The sequence below is a fragment of the Bison bison genome, unplaced genomic scaffold, assembly GCF_000754665.1.
Source record: "Bison bison bison isolate TAMUID 2011002044 unplaced genomic scaffold, Bison_UMD1.0 scf7180017864065, whole genome shotgun sequence".
In the NCBI taxonomy this organism is placed as follows: Eukaryota; Metazoa; Chordata; class Mammalia; order Artiodactyla; family Bovidae; genus Bison; species Bison bison.
The window spans coordinates 3,247,091-3,256,051 of NW_011494637.1; positions in this window are offsets into that span (position 1 = coordinate 3,247,091).

Sequence of the window (8,961 nt, forward strand, 5' to 3'; positions counted from 1 at the left end):
GAGCTGAACAAACTGAAAACCAACAGCTCTTCTTAGATCTGTCAGAGAAATGAGGTCACAGGAAGAACAGCTTCCTGCAGGAATGGAGAAACAGATCAAGAATCAGAAATCCTTGACGCAGAAGCCTGGAGGCAGAAACTGCCCTACACTTTGGTCTTCGCCTTTACTTCCGCTTTGCACAGAGCCCTGGGCATGTGCAAAGTGCACGGAGTGAGTGTGGCCTTGTACATACCTACACCCTATGGCAGCTCATTCTCCACTGTTTCCTTCACAGATTTTTTTCCAGCTCCTTGTTTTCCCCAGTTGTCATCACCCACATAGGCAGCTGCAATATTAATTAGTTCCTGCTGACTTTTTTCAAAAAACACCCTCAAGGAAAGTCTGTCCCCATAGGGTGACCTCTGTGCATGTGTCTGTGTGTGTGTGTTTGCTTTGTTGCTCTGTCATGCCCAGATCTTTGTGAGCCCATAGACTGTAGCCCACCAGGCTCCTTTGTCCGTGGTGATTCTCCAGGCCAGAATACTGGAGTGGGTTGCCATGCCCTCCCCCGAGAGATCTTCCCAATCCAGAAATCGAACCTACGTCTGCATTGCAGGCAGATTCTTTACCATCTGAGCCTCCAGGGAAACCCCAGGGTGAACTCTAAGTCAAGTCAAATAAAGACGAACTTCATGAGTGTGGTTTTCCAGGGAAATACTGCTGCTGCTGCTGCTGCTGCTGCTAAGTCACTTCGGTCGTGTCCGACTCTGTGCGACCCCATAGACGGCAGCCCACCAGGCTCCCCCATCCCTGGGATCCTCCAGGCAAGAACACTGGAGTGGGTTGCATTTCCTTCTCCAATGCATGAAAGTGAAAAGTGAAAGTGAAGTTGCTCAGTCGTGTCCAACTCTTAGCGACCCCATGGACTGCAGCCCACCAGGCTCCTCCATCCATGGGATTTTCCAGGCAAGAGTACTGGAGTGGGGTGCCATTGCCTCCTCTGAGGGAAATACTGGAGAACTCTAAAGATGATATTTATATGAAAATTGAATTTTGCAGGAGTTTCAGCCATGTTATTGTGCACCTTTTGGGAGCTCTGAGGCTGCTGGTTTTCACTGGGACAGTGGGCAACTTGTTTTTAAAGATTTCATTGAGCTTAAGAAAGGAGAGTTCATTTCATTTGAGTCTCTTTAAATTTCTCAGGTGTTTATATTCACGTATTTATCAAATTTGAGAGATTTCCGCCCATCATTCCTTCTAACGTCCTCTCTGCCCATCCCTCCCTCTCTTCCTCCGGGGCCCCCTCTCTTCCTCGGGGGCTCCCTCTCTTCCTCCGGGGCTCCCTCTCTTCCTCCGGGGCTCCCACAGTGTGCATGCACGTGGATCTGTTTCTGGCCCATGGATTCCTTAGGCACCGGTCACTTTTCTTTAATATTTTCCTCTTTCTCTTTCTTTCCATTTCCGCTGTCCTATTAATATCTTCAAGTTCATCAATTCTTTCTCATTTCTGCTTAAATCTGCTTTGAATCTCTCTAGGCAGTTTCTCATTTCATTGTACTTCCTGGTTCCAGAATGTCTATTTTAGGTGGTCTGTCTATTGATATTTCCACCGTATCCATACATGGTTTCCTGGCTTTCTTCATATTTTCTTTAGTTCTTTGAGCTTTTATGACAGCTGCTTATACAGTCTTTGGTATGTCTATCATCAGTCATTTTCAGAGGTTATTTTCTGTTGATTTTTGGTCTCCTTTTAATGGGCCATACTTTCTTGTTTCTTTGTCTGACTTCTGATTTTTTGTTCAAAACTACACATTTGAGTGTAATGATGTGGGAACTGGAAATCAGATCTCCATCTCTTCTAGGGATTGCTGCCTTTGTTATTAATGTATGTGTGTGTCTTTAAACTTTTCATAGGCTTCTAGTGTACCAAGGATCAACATGATATATGAACTTAAGGTCTTCTCAAGTTCCTTCTAAGCTTGTGCCTTTCCCTGGACAGACATGATTGCTATCTAATTTTCTTTATGTATGCAGAAGCTTTGGAATGTCCTCATTTTTAATGTCTGGCTCCCAAAAGGGGACAAAAATGTGAGAGAAAATAAGCATCACTTGCCCTTTAACTCCCCTGGAAGTCACTTTAGTCTGATTGAGAGGCCTTTCCACCACGGAGGGCAGATGCAACAACCAGGGTTCCCCAGCTGTTGCCTGCACTCCTCTGACCAGAGGCAGCTATCAGCGATCGAGGCACACACCCATTATATTCAGAGGGAGGCAGGTGATGGGCGTGAGTAGGGTGGGTAGGTGATGGGCATGAGTGGCTGCTTCTGTGCTAAGAGATAAAATAGACCACATTAGCCACAATTTGCCTTCCAAGTCTTCCTCTGGAGTGTGTTAGCATTCAATGGACCCAGGTTTCCAAAGTACTTACATCACAGAGATTCTGCCAGTGTAAGTGCTGTCTAGATTGGGAGGCTCATTCCTGCTGCTTCCTACTCTGATATCAACCCTAAGTCCTCAGTGCTGGGTGCTTATTCTGTTGAGAAACCAAAAGGCAGGTCTAGTTACCTCAAAATGAAAGAAATTTTAGTAAAGATCTCTTCTGGCTCTTGTCAATGTTCTTTTAGAAGTTTACCTATGTGTGGATTAAGTAATCATAATTTTTAAAATACCCTAAAGCTGTTTTTATCCTTTCAAAAGATGCTTGTATGTTTAAAGTATTTTTCCCACCTTTTTGGCAAATTTTGTGATATATGTTAGTAATTACTGGGAGTGCTTCAGAATCATTTATTAATAAAATATGGCATTTCCCTGGCAAGAAAAATCCCATTAGTGCTTTGCTATGAAAGTCCTGTAAACGGACTTCGAAGTACTTTACCAGCTTCCGATCTTTTTTTTTTTTTTTTGAATGACAGCCTGAATCATTAAAAACAGTCAGCACTAAAATGATTTATTTTCATGTAGATAGAGATTACTTAATTTAATTAAATATGCTTTAGGCTTTGCAATTGCCACAAGTGGCTCCTACAAACGTCTAACTCATTATTTAATGCAGTTACAGCCTCAGTGGAATACTAAGAGGATACAGATTTTTAGACCTTTCAGCTCTACTTTGTAAACATCTTTAAAAATTCAGGAACTCTCTGGAAATTTTTGTGTTGGTCTATGAAACTTCCACAGCTCCTGATCACTTTTCACTCCTCACTATACTTTCTTTCGGACTTCTGCAGTTCTGATTTGCTTTCTTGTGCATATGTTTATACCATGAAAGCTAAGAATTGCTCTCACAAACTTGAAGAATTGCATTTTTAATTTTTCATGGTTTTATTTAACTCATCCTGATTCCTTTTCATTGTTGTATACAGGACCAATTTTCCTGTTTCAAAGCTTCATTTTCGAAGTTTGAAATTTAAAAAGTATCAGGTTCACAATTTAAAACTTGCCAGTTTCAAACTATGAGTATATTTCATCTCATGGAATGTCTTATATTTAAAAAAAATACATTGGCACTCTTGAAAGCCTTTTTTTGTTTTTTTGTTTTCCTTAATGATAAACATAAATTCCTTTCATTATCTTCTTGCTGACTTTTAGATTACTGCGATTTGAAACCAAGGCAGGCATAAGCACAGCTGATGAGCCAGAGAGATGCTGGTATTAATCACTATGGGTGGAGGTCTAGGACTCTGAACTCAGCCTGCACAAGTTTGAAAAACAATGTTGCTACCTTACTTGTACAGCTACAGGAGGTCACATTTCTCCTATGAATCTCAATTTCTTCTTCTATAAAATGGCAATTACAACAGTACTTTATAACGGCAAGTGTAACAGTGCTAATAATAGTAGTACATTGTAATGGTGTATACACTTATAGTAGTACATTTACAATAGTATAAAGTATAATAGTACGTACCATACATAATAGTATTGTATATGATACAATAGTGTAATAGAATATACAAAAGTATAATAGTATGAGGAGGTTATTGTACGGAATAAGTGAGTAAATACACATAAATTATTAGTGCAGTATCTGCCATGTAGCAAGCACTCAATAAGTGAAGACTTTCATCAGCTACATTTCATCTGGCGCCACATTTATCCTGGACTTTGGTACTTCGTGTACATTATGTGTGTGAAATGAACTATTTTCTGCTCTAGGCTCTACTAGTAAACAAGCCTTTCCCACTGCAAATTCCTGAGCCCAGGTGAAGCAAAGCAGCTAGTTGGAAGCTATCGGCTCCTTCTTCCCCCGTAAGAGCTGAGGAGCGGGGAGGATGTGGGAAGCCATCTTCCGCCACATTCGCCATCTCTGGATGTAAACAAGGAATTACTGTGGGAACCGTAAAGAAAGCCGGACTGGCCCCAGATAGCTGGATGTATATGAAAGAAATGATTTTGGCAAGCCCGGGCATTTGCATCTTCTCATACATAGAAGATCACTTTTCTCTTAATTACCAATAATCTCTTCATATTCTGATTGAAGAGGAATATTCTGAGGAATATGAATAATCTCTTCATATTCCCGCCCCTTGCTGCACACTTGCATACAGCCTGGCTCCTCGCCTGCCTCCTCAGAGGCCGCTCTCTCAGCATCACTCGAGACTGTGTCTCCCGGGCTTGAGTCCTAACATTCCCACTGGGTAAAACCTAACTCTCAACTTTTAGGCTGCGCATATTTGTTTAGTTGACAAAATACCTTCAAAATACCTCTGCAGAGCCATTGCAATTACCCATTATGCACTTACATGCTTTGCTCAAGGTCATGGAACAGATGCTGGTGGAGCCGAACCTCCTTGCAAGTCTAGGACAGACAACCCAACCTTTCCCTCTCTGACGTCCTCTGCCCAGAATAGAGAAATCGGAAAAGTGAATCAAAACACAGATATTAAAGTCTTGCTTTGTACACTCCAAATATGCAGAAAATCTGAAATGTTTTCTAGGTGGGGAGGGAAAACCCAAGAGAAGTTGGAAATATTTTATGCTCACCTGAATGGAGAACTTGGGGAAAGTTACTGATTTCCCTCAGCTCAACCCCTTCCCTACTACATCTTCCAAGGAACAAACGTCTTTTAATTTCTTGGATGCAGTCACTGTCTGCAGTGATTTTGGAGCCCAAGAAAATAAAATAAAAAACTACTTCTACTTCTTCCCCTTCTATTTGCCGATTTCCCAATGGCTCAGAAGGTAAAGAGTCCCCCTGCAGTGCAGGCAATGCAGAAGGCTCAGGTTCGATCCCTGGGTCAGGAAGAACCCCTGGAGGAAGTAATGGCAACCCACTCCAGTATTCTTGCCTGGAAAATTGCGTGGACAGGGAAGCCTGGAGTGCTGCTGTCCATGAAGGCACAAATTAGACATGATTTAGCGACTGAACAACACAGCAATACCTTATAACACAGGGTTGCACTGTGGAGCAAATTGGAGGGAAGGATAACTCTTCCCAGGGAGGGTGAGGATAGAAGAAAGTTTCAAAGGAAGATAACTTTAAAGCAGGCAACATTATTCTTCAGGAGCCATCCCCCCTCCCAAATACCAGAGCCTATGTGATTTTTGGACCCTGAGGTTCTCAACTGAGTGACCAGTCCATTCCAGATTCCCCACAGGATACATGCTGCAACTTCTCCACCCCCATTTCATGTATCCCATCAGAATGCAGTGTATATCCACCCATTTTCCTAAATTTGATTCATATACACAGAGCTGTCTTGGGAAACCAAGAAATCTTCAAACTAATTTTATTCAGTATAAACAGTCATCATTAGGTTAGACATGATTTTTCCCAAGGGTATCACTATTTCAGCACAGAAGCGAAGGACTGTTGAGGTTGGAAAATAATTCGATGCTGGGAATGAGTTGCTAAAGGGGGAATTATTAGGGTCATGGGGAGTTGCTCAGCACTCCTAAATTTATTCCAAGAAGCAGCTGCTTTCTCTGCTGTCAGGGAAGTCTGCTTCTACTCAGGGTTTGTGAATGCCTGAGGAATAGGGAATCCTCACCTGATGATGCTGTGATGGCATTCACTTCGGAGCGGTCTGGTAGAGACCTCTGACGATCCCCTTGTGCACACAGCCCCTGTGTGTGTTTGGTTTACTTTAGGACAGAGGTTTCCACGTGGGGAAAGAGGATGATCTGAGCAAAACCAGTTTCCCCCTGCTCTCCAATTGATAACACATGGCCCCCATTACAGACGCTCCTGAGTGCCTTTTCTAAATTCACACATATTTCTGCACAAAAACTAATGGCCCATTGACTCAGGAGTTGCGCATGTGACAGTAGCTGCTGCCAGATGTTCCAGAGGAAAGCTGAAAGCCCCCATGACGGAGCTAACCATCAGAAACAAAAGCACAGGGAGACGTCCGAGCTGACCCAAGGTGGGAATCCATCACATCTTTTGAGCCAAAACGATCATGATTGTTGGCAAAACCTCATCTTGGCAAGTGCTGTTGCACACACCACTTTTCCATACAAATTAAGCTAAATGCATTATGAACAGTTGGTAACTATTAGCAGTGACTACACTTTTCGACAGTCTCTAACAATTTCTTCAACTCTTACCATGTTAATAGATGTGTTAATCACTGCACTAAACAAGGCATATAATGAGATCAGTTACCGTGGCTCTCTAGATGGAGAAAGGGGAACATTGGAATTATAACGACAAAATCACACACATTTTAAAAAGATGTTTTACTTAGATAGCCCAATAATGAGAATTCTAGGATGTTCAGAGAAAATTTTAATAACCTACTTAGAATATAAAAGCAACATATACAGAAATCAATCTATGTTCCTCACAGCTTTACATATAAAGTTAGATTGGAAAAGGTGAGGAATCAGATAAATAAAATAAATTATATTCACATGACTAACCTCTCTGTAGTTATTGAAATTAATTTTCTAAAATATATTTTTGAAAAAGAGGTCACAAAAAATGTGTGCTATATGATTTAGTCTGTCACCGGGCTATCATTCTAGCTAAATAAACAAGTACACTCAGACTTATGTGCACACAATCCTGGATGAATATATATCACAATATTCACAAAGGTTTTACAGAAATGGAAGAGTTATATGTATATATATTTATTTACATAGTGTTCTGTGTGCTCAGTCGCTCAGTCGCGTCTGAATCTCTGTGGCCCCGTGGACTGTAGCCCATGGGTTCCTCTGTCCATGGAATTTTCCAGGTAAGAATACTGGAGTGGGTTGACATTTCCTATTCCAGGGGATCTTGCTGACTCAGGGATCGAACCCAGGTCACTTGCATCTCCTGCATTGGGAGGGGAATTCTTTACCACAAGAGTCACCTGGGAAGCCTATGTATAATATACATATATTACTTTTATTTCATTGCTTCCCTGCAAATAACATATATCACATTTTTAGTATGGAAATGCAAGTGAATTAAAAAAGAAAAAAAACCCAGTACTACAGTGGTTTAAAACAAGACTCGTTCCCAAATATAGGCCATCACCATCTTTAACAGTTCCCTTTAAAATATTTGAGGCAGGTTAGAATTCTCCAAAGGACTTTTAACTAACTCTGAGAGAGAGAATAAAGAGAAAGAGCCAAGAAAAGGCAGGAAACATAAAAACAGTCGCGCTTTCAAAGTATAGGTTTCGCATCCCATAATAACTACCTTCCAAGCTAGCAGGCCAAATTTCAGCTGTCATCTTGTCTTGTTCCTGCCTCAAAGGTTTAGCACAACTCTTCAGGAATGGGCATCAGGCTATGATTCCTGCACTCTCGGCTCTAGACAAAGATCCCATTTTATTTTCAAATACACACAAAGAAAGTGGTCTTCAGGTCATCCCAAATTTTTCCCTGCCTCAAGTTAAAAAAAAAAAATTCAGGCGATGAAAAATTTCTTCTATTTCTGGTTTTTGCTCTGGAGGATGGAAATTATCAAAAGTTCATTTAAAAGTCATTTGTGACTCACAAATGAGCCTTTCACTCAAATAAAACTGTATTTTCCTATTCTCAGCCCCCAACCCCATTACCTCCAGAACTACAGGTTTTGGAATGACCTACCCAAGTCCAGATTATCTCTATATCTCTATGGGATTCACTTAAGAATTTTTGAGTCTGAGGTCCTAATTTTGAATTTCAAGTTTCCCAGGACTTAGCTCTGTGTTTTTGAGCAAATTGATTAATCTTTCTAATTCACAATTTCTTCCCAGATAACAGTTCCACTCTTATGAACATTTGCTGAAGATCAAAAGAGGTGCTCTTGTTGTTCAGCTGCTAAGTCATACCTGACTCTTCTCAACCCCATGGACTGCAGCATGCCAGGCTTCCCTGTCCTTCACTATGTCCCTAAGTTTACACAAACTCATGTCCATTGAGTTGGTGATACCACCCAGCCATCTCATCCTCTGTCATCCCCTTCTCCTCCTGCCTTTAATCTCTCCCAGCATCAGGCTCTTTTCCAATAAGTCAGTTCTTCACATCAGGTAGCCAATGGGTTACAGCTTCAGCATCAGTCCTTCCAGTGAATATTCAGGATTGATTTCCTTTAGGACTGACTGTTTTTATTTTATTTTATTTTATCTCCTTGCTGTCCAAGGCACTCTCAAGAGTCTTCTCCAGCACCATAGTTCAAAAGCATTAATTCTTTGGTGCTCAGACTTCTTCGGGCTTCTCAGGTGGTTCTGTGCTGTGCTTAGCTGCTCAGGCGTGTCCAACTATTTGTGACCCCATGGACTGTAGCTCACCAAGCTCCTCTGTCCATGGGATTCTCCAGGCAAAAATACTGGAGTGGATTGCCATGCCCTCCTCCAGGAGGTCTTCCCAACTCAGGGATCAAACCCAGGTCTCCAGCACTGCAGGCAGATTCTTTACCATCTGAGCCACCAGGGAAGCCCAGGTGGCTTTATGGTAAAGAACCTTCCTGCCGATGCAGGAAATGCAGGAGACATGAGTTTCCTATGTCAGGAAGGTCCCCTGGAGTAGGAAATGGCAACCCACTCCAGTATTCTTGCCTGGAGA